The sequence below is a fragment of the Pristis pectinata genome, chromosome 9 (genome assembly GCF_009764475.1).
Source record: "Pristis pectinata isolate sPriPec2 chromosome 9, sPriPec2.1.pri, whole genome shotgun sequence".
In the NCBI taxonomy this organism is placed as follows: domain Eukaryota; kingdom Metazoa; phylum Chordata; class Chondrichthyes; order Rhinopristiformes; family Pristidae; genus Pristis; species Pristis pectinata.
This window is the reverse complement of record NC_067413.1, coordinates 80,445,638-80,463,593: the sequence shown is the minus strand read 5'-3', so window position 1 is coordinate 80,463,593 and position 17,956 is coordinate 80,445,638. Positions and strand designations below refer to the sequence as shown.

General features: G+C 41.7%; 1 protein-coding gene across 3 annotated transcripts in view; it reads right to left on the bottom strand.

The window, feature by feature from the left end:
* The window catches only part of sulf1 (sulfatase 1), a 270,913-nt gene that overhangs the window by 205,765 nt on the left and 47,192 nt on the right, over window positions 1–17,956 (bottom strand). The window contains exon 1 of one of the 3 annotated variants that reach the window (XM_052022967.1): window positions 2,274–2,407. The exons of the other annotated variants lie outside the window; for them this stretch is intronic. The gene's annotated coding sequence lies outside the window, so the exon portion shown is untranslated. Of the gene's footprint in view, window positions 1–2,273; window positions 2,408–17,956 lie in introns of those variants that run through there. 3 annotated transcript variants of the gene reach the window in all.

Genomic DNA, 17,956 nt, shown 5'->3' with positions numbered 1-17,956 from the left:
AATCAATGTTAAGCACCTGATTTCCTGAATGGAAAGCAAGCACCCGCTGCGTCCTTGAAAATTAGGCTTACATACCGAATGTTATCCTTAAAGGGGTGGCTACAGGTTGCTAACCAGTCAGATCAATGCACAAACCTGCTGCATCCTGACACTGGGCTGAAAAACTGGCTCAAGCTCACTTTTAGACTTTGGAAGTAAAAACAGTGTTATGTTGAAGACACAAGACTGGGAAACTGAAAAGACCTTGCTTTGCTTAACTTTTAGTATCAGGTTCACAACAAGATCAATGGAACTGCAGACCAAAAGGTTCAGCGCAATGATATCCCTGCCATCCCAACTGGTATTGTCAGGAGGAAAGCAACTGACATGTACGCATTTGCAGTAACTTATCAATAAAACCTAACGATGGGTATGTTAAGTTTGCCTACTGGTCCATTAAACCATGGGACATTTGTGGTTTTGTTCTTCCAAATCTGCTTTATGTTTGGGGAGAGCTATTTGAGCTATATACAACTGGATCCACAGATCTGTCATGGGCAGAACAGCTGGATGATAAATAAGGCAATAAAAACCTTATTGCATAGTTTTTTAAAGTGTTGGCACAAGGGTGATATTTTTTCTTCAGTGGTATAGAGGTACATTCAATTTGTCTTATAACATCAGTGCTCCTCTTGCAAGGATATTGGTGCAGCTGTACAGAACCAAGGTACATAGAAGTGAAGGCTCAAGAAGTTTAAAGGAGCTTTCTCATTACATGCGACCTGCATGAGTCCCATGCCAGATTCCTGAAGTGTGGATCTTGTGTGACCAACTGTAACTCAAGTGTAAAACCGTTGGCACATGCTAAGACTGGCTGTCAGCAAAACGAGTTTTTTCACAGATCTTTCATTCTGCTGGCAAGTCCTGGCAATTTACATTTTACTTGTTGGTTGAGAGCAACCTGTGCATGAGAGCCCAAATGCTGAACAAAAGCAGCTTTAACATGGGGATTGACAATGTCTGCATTTTTCATTGAAGAGGCAGTTCTTCCATATCATTTTCTTATTATTTCTCACACTGTCTATTAATACTGATGATTTATCATTTTTTCTCTCATTCTGGAATCCTATGTATTATTACTTTTCTGTAAAGTTGTTGTACAGGTCTCAGTCAATGGGTGCTGCTCTTACAGCATGGCACTGTAAATCTACAGGTGCATACAGCTAATATTCCTTAGGTCTTCTTCATCAATCAGCTTCCACAGATTTACTGTCCGGCACTGCACATAAGAGAGATGCTTAACTTCCTGCAGAAACACCCGTAAACTTGTTGCTCCAGAAGACGCACGCAAGCATTATTCACAATGAAAAAGACTGCATCTAAACCCATGTTCCTGAGGTGAAAGGTCTGTACAAAACTCATTTTTGTGCTAGTCCTACACTTATGTCCTGTAAAACTGGTCAATGGAGAAAAGGCAAGCAATACAGACAGCCAAAGATATTCACACCAATCTCAAACCCTTAATGAGAAAATGTTTGTTACTGTTGGAATCTGTCCAAAATTACCTTTTTCATACTCTAAGGGTTAGAAAGTAAGAAAAGAAAGTGTGCCCAAACTATTTGCTGTATCTGGTGTAATTGTAATTGGAAACATATTGTGTGTTGCTATAATTCATTACATTCTTACAGCTGGAAAGATCACATCAACATTTCTATGCAATAATCAGTAAAGAAAACTTTATTAAATATCAAGAACATTAAAATATATAAAGTAGCATTGTTATAAGTTGGTTTTACTCTGTTGCTGATAATTCTATTTGTTACAAATAATGCTTCAAATAAACATTTAAAAAATGTCTGTTAATTTACCAGTGACGGTGTGTAAATGGATAGAAAACAGCAAGTGTCAGAGACTGAAGCAGGCTGTGCTTGCTGCACTTCCATCAGGAGCACATATTGGTGCCTTTGTGATTCCCATTAGTGGTATCACTGGAAACAAGTAAAGGCTGATTGAAGACTGAGGCTCCTAACCTCCTGAGCTCTTACTTTCCCACCGTAGCTTAACTAAGTCTGCCCTCACTGAGAATGCGGCGATTTGTTAGAAACACAAGTCTCTTTATGACAAAAAAGGACAAAAAAAAACCTTAATTACTTTTAATGCTCAAACATGTAGGAAGAACTTATATATTTTAGTCAAACAGCAGTAATTGACAGAAAGGAGGAAGAGTTTTATAGTAGTTACATTCTAAACACTTAAAAACTCTCCCTGTAAAAACAAAATGCCTTTTCCTGTACCTGAGAGATTGTATTCCTTTATGCCTTGCTGAAGTGATCTTCTTGAAAGGATCTGCTTTCCACACGCAGTGCACTCTCACAGGGACCACACAGTTCCTACTGTACAGCCTTCCTTCTCTAACCCCCACTCAGATGTGATGACACACACTAACCCCAACCATCTGTTGAAACACGTCCTCAAACACTCAGCACAAGACAGCTTACCCAATCCAATCACTGGAGCTGGGTGGCTCTTAAAACCAGGAGGCTGGGACAAGGACATAAAAACTTTAGTTTTTTAAGACTTTAAGCACCAGTAACCTGAGAGCGTGTGAAAGAAAAGACTGCTATAAATGAGGGGAAGGGGAGGTGCTGGAGGAGAAGAGGAGGAGAGTGAACGTTTTTTTGCCGACAGTTAGCTGTTAGTTATTTAACACAGCTCCCTGGAATCCCAAGGGACACCCTTCCCCCCACCTCCAAGGAAACTTCACAATAGGGTAAATAGAGGCACATTAGTCCCACTTAAACATTCACAGGGCTTGAATTTTTAAGTTTTATTTTTGGTTCCCTTCAGGTGTATTTTTTCAATTTTATTAGTGTTCAGTGTTTTTGGTTATTGAACAAAAACACAAGAGATTCATCAATTTTCTGTCCCTATAAAAGTGCAACTAAGTCAAATTTGGTAATAATAATAATTACAGACTAGTTGATGCTTTACCTTAATTATTTCTTTGATAAGTTTTTTTCTTTCATGTGATCATGAAAACTTTTGTTTGTCACCCAAGTTCCATCTGTGCTTTTAATCTTCTGCCCTTTTACACCACAATTGCGCCACAAACAAATGGGTTGGTCAGTAGTTTATAGAAGCACTTTGAAACCCATGTGTGGCATTCTTAAAACAAAATAAAAGAAAATGTAGATTCTGAATGTTTGATTAGGTTGACATTTATTGCCACCACAGAGTTTTATCAGTGAAAGGAAAACCGATTTTCCAAACGGCTTTTGGTTTGATCTTTTATCAGTTAAAACTGAAATATTCATTCCTTAAACACTCACAGCACCTTCAATGAGAGTACTTTCCCCTCACGGCTCCAGTAACTTCAGAGGTGGACGTACATTCTATCTGATCTGCTGATAAAACTGTTAACATAGCAGTGGCTGTGCAGGGCTGTTCCACTGGCAGCTCAACACACTCTCTGATAAGTCTTGAACTCCCTTCTGCTTTTTTGCTTTCCGAAACTTCCTAGAGCCGAAACTTGAGCAGCTCATTTATTGTCTTAGGAGTAAACACTAAAGATCTTTAATCAAATGAGCTTATAATGAATCAATAAGAAATAATCACTGTAAGTACAACTGTAAATGTATTAATTCTTGACAGGAAATATTGCATTGCTTTGTTCTGGTGGCACACAAGCACACCTAGCATGTGGGAGAGGGAGGGAGAGGTGAAAAATCTGGGCAATATCAATTGCCTCTAGTGTAGAGCAGGAGCGTGCTGCCTTTTGTCTCTGTGCTGTGCTCCAGATTCAATAATCTTGCATTGCCATCATTTTCTAATCTGAAAATTATATCAAGGTAACCTTCCTCTGTTTAATCTCCCATGCTGTGCTCACAAAACATGACAATTTTGCTAACAGCCCACTCTGTGCTTCAAATCTGATATTTCACGGTTCTACCTTCACTGGGAGTTAGTGTTATGTGTATTTTGTTCGGTCATTTTACACCTAATATTTTCATCTTTGCATGAGTTTTTAATTTGTTTTTACGCCATCTACCACTGAAAAGGGTTCCATATTCAATTCAAAATCAACATTCCAGATAAAAGGAGATCTGCTGTACCCGAGTCCTGGAGTGGATTAGAAGCCATCAACCTTCTGACCAGGAGATGAGAATACTGCTACTGAACCAAGGCCAGCATCTATGAAGTGTTTATTTTTTTGTTTGAAATACACTGTGTTTCATCCTTCACCTCAGACTTCAGGTTCTGTGGCTAGTAGGAACCAAAAGTTTGCAAAGCAAAGGTGTGAATGTGTAAAGCACACATTACTGGAGTCAAACCTTACATAAGAGCTAATTATTTTCAAATGTTCAATGCAGAAAACACTTTTACAGAGGCACCTTTCAGTTCTTCATATAAATGAGAAAATCCAGCTGTAAATTGAAAGGAAATTATTGTGGTTTTGAGGTAGCCTTAATTCTTTTAAAAAAAAGCTCAGCAAAGCCTGCCCTGAAAACACTTAGGTCACCCCTAGCTGTCACTTGGGAAGATTGTGCTGAGATGCACATTTATTTCAGGAACCACTAAAACAGTGATTTTAATCCAATGGTAAATCCAGAATGACAGTTCAAATTAATCTATGAGAGTTTATATAGGGGTTACAGGCTCAAATTAATAAAAGACACGAACAATATCTGATATTTCTCTGCATAAAAACAATCCAAAACCTGGAGCAATATCCTATGATGGCCTTGTACGTAATCAGAAACAATGTGAGCTATCAACTCAAGGACTACATGGGATTTGGACTCCATTAACTGCCATGTCTCCATTAGGGGTGGTGGATAATATGGGGACTTTGGATGCTGTTAGAAAGAGCCAATATTAGTTAAGGTATTGGGCTTTGGACAACATATCCATGCCTTCAGTAAGTCCACCTCTTCCCAGCTCCATAACATTGTCCCGCATTGTCCAGATGGCTGCTTTTAAAAAAAAAATCCCATGGCAGTATTTCAGGGGAGAACAGGGGAATTATCCCTGTTGGTTAGGCCAAAACCTATCTCATCATTGGTATGACAACAAACAGATTATTGTGTATTTTGTGGAAAAATATTGTGGGCACACAGACCGCTGCATTTTTTTTAACGTGACCACAATTGAAGAATTTTTGGACATGTGAAGGCTGTCTAAGGCTTCACGCTGCTCTGCAAGCTTTTTGTCAATTTTAACCTCGTAGGTACTTGGTATCTGACATAGGTAGGAGGGATTAGCTATGTCGGCACATTGTGGGCCGAAGGGCCTGTTCTGTGCTGTACTGTTCTATGTTCTATGACAATCTGCATCAACCCAAACTATAGACCATTATCAGAAACTAGATCCTCCAGGACTCCGTACATTGCAGATATTGACCTTAGTACTTCAATGGCTCATTCTGTAAAGCTGCATGATCCCAGCAGCAATACTCCTGACCACTTTGATTAGCTGTCAACCTAGAAAGGGAAATAATCCAATTCCAGCTGAAAGAAGACTTTACCGTACTGAATGGAAGGGTCAAGCCAGCCATCTCCAAGCTTGCACTGGAGCAAGACTGCTGTGACCCGCAACCCTGTCAAACCAAGCAGGACTTCAGTAGATCTTTGATATCCTGGTGAATTCCAGGCCATTTCACATTACCTTCATACGAACATATCCCACATGGTAAGCGTGGATCTCCTTTGGGGTGCGTGCCTTTAATTCCTTTGGAACTACTAATCTGTGGCTCCCTTCAGACAGCCCTCATACGCCGGCAGCTCATTCTCCAGAATGGTCTGACCTTATCACTCATTTCCATCTCTGATTCACTCTACCCTGACATGGTAAACACCTATACATTCCACAGAGGAAAATCTGCACAGGTGGCCCTGGCAATCTTGTTCTATATAACTTATATGACCTTGATTGCTCTTGTGAAGGGGATTCAGTGTCGTTACCAAGCCCAGCAAAAATTTTGTTTAGTACCGAAGCATTCCAGAAAAAAACAAAGCTCAGTAACAGTAATCACCTCTCCCGCATCCAAAACCATTGCCACCTTCTCCTGGACAAATGACTGCTCATTCTAGTTATTTTTGAAACCCAGGTAAACAACTTCAAGCTGCATAAACACATTTTTTTGTTCTGTTCCAACTGTACGTCATAGCGTTACAATCTGCCAGGTACTTCTCTCCGAGCCTTCAAGTGCTCATGTTCATCACCTGTGGCACTGAAGATGTCATTTGGGTTGCAGAGCCTTCTCAGTGTCACCTGCATCTTTTTCTCTGATAGAGGGTGAGAGATCTTTGGGGCTGACTTTCCCCTGTAGATAACTTGAAATAAATATACAACAGTCAGACAGTTCTGACTCCCTGAATCCACAATTAGCTGCACATAAACATGAGGCAGGTCCAGATTACTAAAATATCAAGAACCCACCAGCTGCACGATGCAAGTTGGGTAGTGTATGTTGCTGATCATTACCAGTTATGTTCAGAGTGAACCTGTATTCTCCACATTATCTCAATGTCCCTGTGTCATCTCTCTTCCCCTTAGCTTACCTTGTTGTCTGCTTTGGTACCATCACTAATGGATTTGCTCAATCACTACGTTGGACCTTCATCAGCATTGTATTCTATCCTATGTTGTACACCTCTTTTCCCTAACTGTGGTTTAAGGGCATATGTTAAAGCTATCAGACATGCTCAGCAGACCAGGCTATACAAAAAGAAATCAAACAAAAAAGAAAAACTGAGCCAAAATGACAGCAGGGAGAAATGGCCAATTCTGGTACAAACAGAAAGGAAGAGCATGTTCTCTAAATTTGGCGAACAACCCTCAACTAACAGAAGCAGCTGAAACAATACACCAGAAATCATACCATGTGGACTTACACTCTCACTCAGGTCAAACAGAAGTGGGAAAAATTAGAGGTAAAAATTGCAGGGTAAAGGGGAGGAGAGGAAAGAATAAAAGGGAAGGTCTATGACAGGATGGAGACCGAGAGAAATCGATCTTCATATTTCCTTACAATGCAGAAGGCCATTTAGCCTATCACATCTATACTAGCTCTCAGAGCAAACACATCAGTCCCACTCCACCTATCTCCCCACTAACTGTTCTTTCTCATATACTCATCAACTAACCCCCTGATTCTCCTGCCACCTACCGACACTGCGGATAATTTATAGTCATCAGTGGGATGTGAGAGGAAATCAGAGCACCTGGAAAAACCCAAGCTGTCACAGGGAGAATTTGCAAACTCCGCACAGAAAACAGTGGAGGTCAGAATCAAACCTGGGTCACTGGAGCCATGAGACGGTAGCACTGACTTCTGCATCACTGTGCTGAATGTCACAAGTGGTGGTGGTTCTGGCTGAAATAAGAATTAGTAAATAGTAACAAGGATTGTGCGAGGGTAGGGGTAAATAGGAGGAGACAAATGAAATTTGAAATTATCCAAAAGACGAGAGAAAATAGAATGCTAGAAGTGTAAGATGCAGGGTAGGAAAGGTTCATCATCTGAAATTGTTAACTCATTGTTAAGACCTGAGGGTTGCATTGTGCCAAGTCAGTAGATAAGGTTTTGCTCGGGTTTACGTTGAGCTTTACTGGCGCAGTGTTAAGAGGCCAAAGGCAGAGAACAGAGTAAGACTGGGATAGAAAATTAAAGTGCCAGGAAGCAGGAAGCTCTGGATCACCTTGTAGACTGAATGAGGTGTTCTGCAAAATGGTGACCTAATCTTTATTTAATTTCCCCAGTATAGAGGAGACCACACTGGGAGAAGTACACTAAATTTTATGTAGAGCAGGTAATTCACTACTTCATCTGAAAAGTGTGTTTGGATCATGGCATGGCGGAAAGGGAAGCAGTCAAAGGGCAGGCACTACACCTCCAGGAGAAGGTGCCAGTGGAAGGAGAGTGTTGATGGAGACAGAATAATGAAGCAGGGGACTGGGAGGGTACAATACTTTCACAATGCTGAAGGGGGAAGGAAGGAGAAGATATGTCTGGTGATGGAGGGGAGTTTGGAGAATACAAAAGATGACCGATAGTCTCTGGAGCTTGGTGGGGTGGAGTGGAAAACGGGGACCTTGCTCTGTGTAGGGTGAGAGCAGAAACACAGGAATGAAACTGAGACCTGTCAACTGTGGTGGAGAGGAAACCATGGTTGATGGAAAAGGAAGACATCCCAGAAGCACTGGGTGGAAGATGGCAACATCAGAACACATGCAATGGAGGCAGAGAAACTGGGAGAATGTAATGGAGTCTTTTAGGAAGCAGGCTGGGAGGAGGTGCAGTTCAGGTACCTGTGGGTTGTCATAGAGAGTGGCTGCCTAATCTAGCCCTTTGAATGAAACTGGAGAAATTGAGAATAGGAAAAGGAGTCAGAAATGGACCAGGTGAAAGTAAGAGCTGGGAGGAAATTGATAAGATACCTTTTATTAGTCACATGTACATTGAAACACACAGTGAAACACATCTTTTTGCGGAGTGTTCTGGGGACAGCCTGCAAGTGTCGCCATGCTTCCGGCGCCAACATAGCGTGCCCACAACTTCCTAACCTGTACGTCTTTGGAACGTGGGAGGAAACCGGAGCACCCAGAGGAAACCCACGCAGACACGGGGAGAATGTACAAAGGTGATGAAACTTTTAAGCTCTGTATAAGAGTTGGAAGCAGTAACAATAAAGTCATTGATATACAGGAAAAAGAAGTGAGTGAGGAGACCTGAGTAGAACTAAAATGCAGGCAAATGGGACTAGCTTGGATAGACATCTCAGTATGGACAAATATGGCCGATGAGCCTGTTTCCATGCTGTATAATCTATGAATCTAAAACAAAGACTGCTACGTGTATTCTGTTGAGAGAAAGGCATAGCTTGGACCCAAATGGGTTCTCATTGCTGCACTTATAATTTGGATGAAGTGAATGAAGGAGAAATTGTTCAATATGAGAAGAAGTTCAGCCAAGGGAAGGAGGGTGGCAGTGCCAAGACTAGGCTCAAGAACTGAAAGAGGTTATTTTGGTGTGGGATGACGGTACAGATAGATTGGATATCCGTAGTGAAAATGGGGCACGGAAAATAAAAACTGTTGAAGTGATGGATGGTGTCAGAGGTGTCACCTCTGGAAGTAAGTACAGGTTGGATGCAGGGAGAAAGAATATAGTCAGGGTACAAAGAAATTAGTTCTGTGGAACAAGAACAGGCTGAATCATGGGTCCACCGGAACAGTCCTGCTTGTGGATCTCAGGGAGGACATAGGAGCAGGCACATATTGGGGGACTATGAAGATGGAGGTTCTTCCTGGCCTCTTCTATTCAGGGGACATTAGGGATAGACCAATAAATTCCGGCATTGCCAATAGCTAACTACATCTCAGGAAGATCTGCAGAAGAAATAAGGCCAACGATGGCTGGGAAGCCTGACGTTTTGTGGTGGGATTGTGGTCCAGAGGGAAGCATGAGGGGGTACTGGAGAACTGGCATCCAGCCTCTGCACACGAGAGATCAGTTTGCTGAACCACAACAGCTCCACCCCGTCAGCAGGTGTGTTGGCAATGTTGGAGTTGATCCTTCGTGGGAGGAGTGCAATAAATTCAAAATGTGAATAAATGGAGCAGAAAAATTGTCCCAAGTACTCTATTTGTTTTAGGCAGAATCAGCTATCCTTATTCACTGATTCATTCAACCTGCCAATAATCAGACTTCTGGAAAGGCACCGGTTTTTGTTCCCACATTAGACCCTGGTATCATCAGATTCTGAAACCTATTTCTCATTGACTCCCTGAATATAATGACACAGAGCACAATATGCTTCAGTAATGGTCAGGAGTACCCTGCACTTCACCTAATTGGTGATAATTTATAAATGCATGTTCCCACTTAAGGCCATCCATGCCATTTTCCCAAACTTTAGTTCATCTTGGAATGGCCTGCCAGAGGAAGTGATTGAGACAGGTACAATAGTATAATTTAAGAAGCACTTGGATCGGTACATGGAGGGGTGGGGTTTAGAGGGATATGGACCAGATACAGGAATTTGGGATAAGTTAGGTGGGCACCATGGTCGGCATGGACTGGTTGGGCTGAAGGGCCTGTATCCCTGCTGTAATGCTCTGTGACTCTATCTGTCCTAATCTCTCCCTGGTTCTGTGGCTAGTTTCCTCACATCCTTTCAAAACAGTTGGGATAAGTTATAAGCTGTATATAAGTGCAATTTGTCATAATTGAATGAACATCAGAAAGCTATTTGACTATGGAAGGCATTACAGTTGAGCTCCATTCTGCCTCATTAGACATCCGGCAGTAGACACTGGGAGAAAGTAATGGCCACCATCTTAAAACCTCCAGAGCGATGATTCCCACTACTAAACAAGGACTACTTCAGTTCCAAAGTAAAATAGTTTCAGTAACAAGGAACTAACTGGTACATTTTTTTTCATTTATACCTCCATATTGAGATAAAAGTGTTCCTTATATTACAAGCGTTCAGGTGACTGCAGATGTCCACCTGTCCCACTGTTGAACAGCAGCAAATATCATCAGGAGCCAATGACACTATAAAACCACAAGAATATGGCTCCCATATGTTGTTTCCAGGTAAAGGATTCCCACTGAAGTGTTTTAGAAGCCAGGTCAGTATGTTTGCATTCTGAATTTCTGTGTAACACAGGACAGCCTACATGCTTATGGATACTGACCAGCACTCAACAGCACCACATATAGGGGCATTACTGCAGTCAGAAGTCCCAGCTGTGAGTACTTTCACCTCCGAGACAGAAGTCTGTGGGTTCAAATCCCATTCCAGAGTGTTATTTTGTAATCGCTGTTTTTTCAAACAGAAGTCTGATCCTGGAGACACAAGTCACTGCAGATGTTGAGACCTGGAGCAACAAAGCTCCAGCAGAATTCAGCGTGTTGAGCAGCATCAAATCCTATCCTCTTGCGTGGATGAGAAAGCTCCCATGGCATGATTTTAAAGAATGCAAGGTAATCATCCCTCTGTCTAAACCAATATTTATCTGTCAATTAACATCCCAAAAACTGATTATCTGGTCATTATCACATTGTGGGTGCTAGCTGTGAACAATAGGAACTACAGTTCTACAATAATTCACTGGCCGTAGAGCAGGGCTGCAGGGTCCTCACAGCATCCGGTGACCCTGTGACCTCTGTCTCAGAGGCCGATGTCAGAACATCCTTCAAGAGGGTGAACCCTCACAAGGCGTCAGGCCTCAATGGTGTACCTGGCTGGGTACTGAAAACCTGTGTTGACCAACTGGCCGGAGTGTTCAGGGACATCTTCAACCTCTCACTGCTGCAGTCTGAGGTTCCCTCCGGCTTCAACAGGGCAGCAATCATTCCGGTGCTCAAGAAGAGCAGGGTGAGCTGCCTCAATGAAGAGTGCCCTCTTCTCGTTACTAACTTCGGGGAGGAGATACAGGAGCCTGAAGACCCACACTCAATGATTTAGGAACAGCTTCTTCCCCTCCACCATCAGATTTTTGAACGGTCCATGAACCCACGAACACTACATTTTTATTTCTTTTGTTTTGCACTATTTACTTATTTTGTAATTTACAGTAATTTTATGTCTTTGCAGTGTACTGCTGCAGCAAGACAACAAATTTCACACATATTAGTCAGTGACAATAAACTTGATTCTGACTCTGATTCTAAGGCATTTTTTAAATGCAAGTCTTCCTTTCAATCTTCACCACTTAAAACAGCAGATGCTGATGTTTAAAGTGAGTACAGGTTCACCCCAGTTTACAAACACCCAAGTTATGTACAACCCTTACATACAAATGAACATTTGGGAGACCGGTGGGATGGATTTGCTGGCTGCTGCAAGGCTGCAGGCATCTTCTGCTGTGTGGGAACTCGGTTCCTGGCCAAATTTCTGACTTACAAATTGTTCACAGGAACAGAGCCCTGCCGTAACCTGGGGAGAACCTGTATCCATCTGCGTTAACTCCAGCTTCAGAGTTGCAGCTCATTGTGCCCTAAGTGCTACATTTGTTTTACACAAGAACAGTTAGAATTGCTCATGACATCACTCAACCTGCCAGCAATCAACCTACTAGAATAGCTCCCAACCTTTTTAAAGGAATGCCCTACTTATTCACATTCAGTAAGATATATCCCCAATTGGTGCCCTAAACTATTTCGCAACCTACCTGCTCAAAATTTATTTTACATATGTCTATTGAAGTTCTTTCAGATGAGTATTTCAAAATACAAACTTCTGATCTTCATTTATCATGCCATATAATGACTAAAATGTCAATTGAAAGTGTGCTATTTCCTTCCTGTGAGTACTCTTTGGTATGATTGGCTGCTTGAACAGCTTGATGACATCATTGGTGCTGATCACTAGAGATCCCATTGACAGCAAAGGAGATCAGAGGAGAGGAGTCCTCGCCATTAAGTCTTAGTGGATAGGTTTCTTTGAGGTCAGTGGTGAGCTCTGTTGCTGCACTGCAGAAGGCCAATCAGTTTTACATTTGTGGAGCTACACATATTGGTAATGAGATTAATGTTAAGACAACTATGTAAAGTATGAAATGCAGACCATCCACAATTCTACCTATGAATTATGGTACTAAATTAAGTCCAGTAGCCAAATGAGTAAATGAAGTTAAAAATCCAGGTATTCATAGAATCGCTGCCTGCAAGTCAGCCTCATTGACAGGTTAGATTCCCATGGCACTTGAAAAAACTGCTCAAAGGGCCAGAGTCCAGCAACAGGGACCTGAGCTGCTGGGTGAAGACAGAGAGGACAGGATGGTGTGAGTACAGAGTGCCTTATAAGGTTAGGGAATGATAACCGGGGTTTGGATTGGTAGAACAATAACCGGGGTTTGGATTGGGATAACAATAACTGGGGTTTGGATTGGTAGAACAATAACCGGGGTTTGGATTGGGAGAACGATAACCGAGGTTTGGATTGGGAGAACAATAACTGGGGTTTAGATTGGGAGAACGATAACCGAGGTTTGGATTGGGAGAACGATAACCGAGGTTTGGATTGGGAGAACGATAACTGGGGTTTGGATTGGGAGAACGATAACCGAGGTTTGGATTGGGAGAACAATAACTGGGGTTTGGATTGGGAGAATGATAACTGGGGTTTGGATTGAATCAGGGCCTAAAATGAGAATTAGTAATTGTGGGTGTGGGTTGTTGATCCTGTAGTAACTCTGTGAATGAGAGGGGGTTGGGTGAGGTTGGATTTAATCATTGGGAATGAGTCATTGATATCAGAAGGTTGTTGATGCAGGAAATTCAGTGATCCTGAGGCATGGACAGCTGTATTTGTCATCATAGGAAAACAGCAATCATGTCAGTTATGGTGGGTGCGGACTGTTGATCACTGGGTATCCCTGATTGCAGGGAATGATTAATAACTGGGCGATGCTAGGAGTCCTATATTGTGGAGCTGCTGTGAGCTTCAGGATGTGTTTATGCATGGGAAAAGTCAAAGGTGTGAGGGGCACTTTGTTTATGAGTTATGATGGTTATGAGTTATGATGTAATTGGAGTAAATGTCACCAAGCTGAAGAATGTTGATGAGGAATGGAGGGGTGGGGAAGGGTGTGGAACCAAAGATAAATCCCGGGGGTGGGGCGGGGGGGGGGGGGTTGGGGGGGAGGAATCCAGAGGTAATGGTGCAAGAGTGAGAAGAGGTGCATTGGAAGGTAATTATCTGGTTGAGTTTCAAATCGTAGGAATGGAACCAGGCAAGTGACATCCCACCCATCTGGAGGATGAGGGTGAGGCTTTGGAAGAGGATTGTGTGGTCCACCACATCGAAGACTACAATCAGAGCAAGAAGGATGAGAAGGAGTAGTTTACTGTATTAAAATTCTACGTTGAAAATGGGGAAGTTACAACCAGTTGCACATTAATCATGACTAGAGTCACAAAGTCAAATGTAAAGATTCACTTGACATTGTAAATATTATTCGTGACTCAAACACCATCTCTATCACATCTAATACTGGCCTTTGTGTATAGCAAGCAAATTGTGTTAGCTTGAGCACGGTGCTATAAATGGTGGCTGTTGTAAATGTTAACATGTTTGAAAAATGTCACTGTTGACTACAGTACAAAAACAAAGAGCACTTATTTTTGGAAGAAGACTCTGATTAAGGTGTTGAAGATGAATAAAAGAGTTGATAAAGGTATATAGAACGGAACAATTTCCTCAGATATGCGAGTTTAGAACCATAATGTTAAAATTAGTGCTCAGACATGAAGCAATGATATCAGAAAGCATTTCTTCATGCTATAAACTGTGGAAATCTGGAACTCTTTCTTAGAAAGCTGTTGAGGTTAAACATTTCAAATCTGAAACTGACAGATTTTTGATGGCAAGGATGTGAAGCATTGAGGAACCAAGGCAAATGGTCAGACTTAAGATACAGATCAGACATAATCCAACTGAATTACAGAAAAGACTCAAGGGCATTTCCTCTGTTTCTTTGTGCTTTGCTTCCATCAAAAATGTGAAAGCAAGGGATCTGGGTGTGCTCAAAAACAGAAAGTTTACATTTATGTAGATTAAGCAATTCAGGTGCCAAATGGTACATTGGTCTCCACTGCACAGGGTGTCTACTTCTGTGAGAGACTTAAGTGAGAGCACATCCAGAAGGTCTTGTGCAGTGATGGTCTCTGTACTCAAGGAGGAGTTGCACCATAGATTTTTGACCTTGATTTCTGGTTGAGGCGTTGTCCTATGAGGAGAGACTGATTACTATGAGCCCATAGTTGGAGTTTAGAAAAATAAGAGGTGATTTCACTGAAACATGTAAGAAGCTAAGGAATATTGAGAGGGTGCATGAGGCTGTTTCCTATGGTTGGAGAGCCCAGAACTCATGGGGATAATTAGAGGATATGCAGTCAGTCATTGAGGCAGTAGGTTATGAATCTTGTACCCTGGAGAGCCATGGATGCTCAGTTACTGAGTAGATTTGGAGCTTGCACCAATATATTTTTGGTATCTCAAGGAACCAAGGAAAATGGGGATTAGGTGAATGTGAGTGAGCTGGAGGATCAGCTGTGATCTTATTGAATGATAGAGCAGGCTCAAAGAGCCACATGGCCTACACTGGCTTCACTTTTATATTCTTAGATCCTGGAAGGACAGGGCTCCACCATTTGCCTCGACTTGGCATCCAACATCAACATCTGTTACTCAGCACCTTTCAGACATAGTGGGTCCAGGTAAGTCCAGGACTTACCCAGGATCAAGTGAATTCAGAACAAATAGCCACAGCCAGCACTACTTGACCCATAATAAACAAGTTAGTAAACTTCATCAGGAAGGGGAGAGGCACAGTTTGAAAGAGGGGGATATCGTTATTGGATAAGGCATTGTTATTAGTAGGTACTTGCCACTTGTCAATTATCATCTCATGCTTTATCATTATCAAGGTCTTGCTGCATGAGTCGGTTCATTATCTGAAGAGTTGTTTGACTTAGGCTTGTCTTCACAGGAAGTGTAACACTTTCAACCTCTCCCTGACTACTTGGCATTAAGAAAAGTCAATCCCTTTCTACACTTGCCCCAGACAGCCACCCCTAAGTTGAACACAGTGGTTGGAAAATGGTAGCAACAGCAGACTGTCATGTTATAAGTGAGTCATAGCTCCTTTATGGATATCAGTCATTCGCTGTCACTTTTATTTAACCGTGGTCACGGATGAGCTGGACATCCAGGGAGTGAGAACTCCTTTGGTTCCTGCACACCTCAGGCTTTTGGTGTCAAGCTCTGAAAACACCGTGGGTGAAGTCAATGACCCCTTGCACCACTGGGAATCCCACTGTTCTGGGATATCCCCGGGCTCATTCTCTACACCAGGAAAAGGAAATGAGCCCAGGTCACCTCAAGCAGACAGCCTCTGTAAAACTCCTGTTGCAGTCACATGTTGCAAATCTCCAGCTGTTTTCATTTTTGTTTTAAATTTCCTGTACCTACAGTTTTTTTGCATTTTACACAATATATGACCATAATTTTTACTGAATAGTAATTAAGTTGCCTGTATCTGTATCCACTGTACACTAAAAGAACAAAAGAGGTTTTGCTCGTTAAAATGATTAAAACTGGATACACAGTGAGCGCTGTGGATTGGCACTTCAACCATCAGTCATTACTATCCAAGTAACAAAATTCTAACCAGGCGCCACCTGATTTAAAACCAGGTACTGTGGTTATCACCACCATACAGGAATCAAACAGTATACATGTTTGCTCTTAGCAACAGCTGGGTAACAGCTGCAAGTACCACCTGACACTGTAGCAATGTAACTAAATAAGATCTTGCAGACATTGAAAATTCCACTAATCATGCTGAATGAAAGCTGTGGTTTGAAAGAATCCTGCTCCTCTTTTAATATGAAAAGTAAATTACTGCTGGGTTTGACTTAAAAGGGTCTGCTTATTTAAATTAGTAGCTCTTTAAACCACAGTTTATTTGAAGCTTCACTTTTAACACACCAAAATCACAACAGGGTTCTAATCAGGCTTTGGTTCTGCCATTCATTTGTTACCACAAGAATATTCATTTGCCCAAAGACCAGAAGAAAAGTAGCTATTTCTGAAGTACCCTTAAGTTATTACAACATACTTGACAATTCATCAAAGACTTACAATTTGAATTATTAAACTTTTATTTTAATCGAGTTATCTGGTAAAGTGGAACATTGAATACCTAGCTGACACCTGGAGACTATTATTAACACAAGTACAGTTTGTTTCACTGGGGAAAAAATAGTTTGAAATTGTTTTATTGCTAGAACTCTACACTTGAGTTTAATCACTACTTTTGTCCTACTTTATGATTTTTAAAGTATGCATCTTGATGCTGTACCTTCCTGCAAATAGGTTAGGTTATTGAGCAGTCTCTTGACAAGTTCCATCAGAAGGTACGACTTCCAAGCTGCCTACTTGGAAAAGTCCGTAACTGTTTCTTAAAGAATTGGAACAAAGCTATGAGAAGGAAAGAAAATCCAGTGGAACTCAAAAATTGTTCCCCTCCAAAAACCCTCATTCAGTAACTGATCACTGCCTTAATGGCTCCATGTGTAAATATAACCAATGGCTTATCTGTAAAAAACCAGGAACCTTCCCTTGTCTGGCTGCAGGTTTCTGTTGATCTAATTAACCAGTCCTGATCAGGATAAGTCAGGACTGGAGCAATTGGTTTCAGCATCCATATGCTACATGGTGACAAAGTCAGTCAATGTTTACACTCTTCCTCTGCATTGACTGCTGCTGAAAATATGTGTCTGCAAACCCAGAACAGGGAAGGACTGGGCTTCGAAAACAATACAGAAATTGGTCAAAAGAAGATCCAAAAGGTAAAGACCAGAGGCAAAAATCACGTGAGAGAATGACAATCAGATGTCTAAAGCTATTTCCCTGCTGTGAATTGAATTTGGTCCTGGGGCACAGTGAAAGGCAATTGGTGCATTGACTTTTTCAGTTTCTGGTTTTGGTTGCAAATCCAGCTGAGTGAAACCCAAGTTTTATTGGCACTCTGGTTGCACGTCTCTCAAACTCCCTTCACCCCCAAACAGGGTATCCTAGATGTCTTCTCATTGGTTCCCACGAGCTGTTGGGCACGGTGGTGGTTTGAATCCATCAGTGAACCAACAGCTAGCATTTATTCTGCCTAGTGCACTTTGCTTATCACAGTGGTAGATAGAAGGCTCGGTATACATGTTGCAAATTTCAGTTTATTTAAAAGCAAGTCTTCCCCTCTTTATTTGCACTGGGTTCAAGGAATGCTGCTACATAATCCCCATCCAACCTCACTTTGGCACACAGGAGGAAACATACATTTTACATAACCTCTTCTAGGGCACTGCACGAGTGATCAATTATACATCCCAGTCTTTCAATCTTTAAACATTTTTAACGATTTAATCCTCCACTTCAACTATCTGGAGACGACTGTTCCCTTTCCA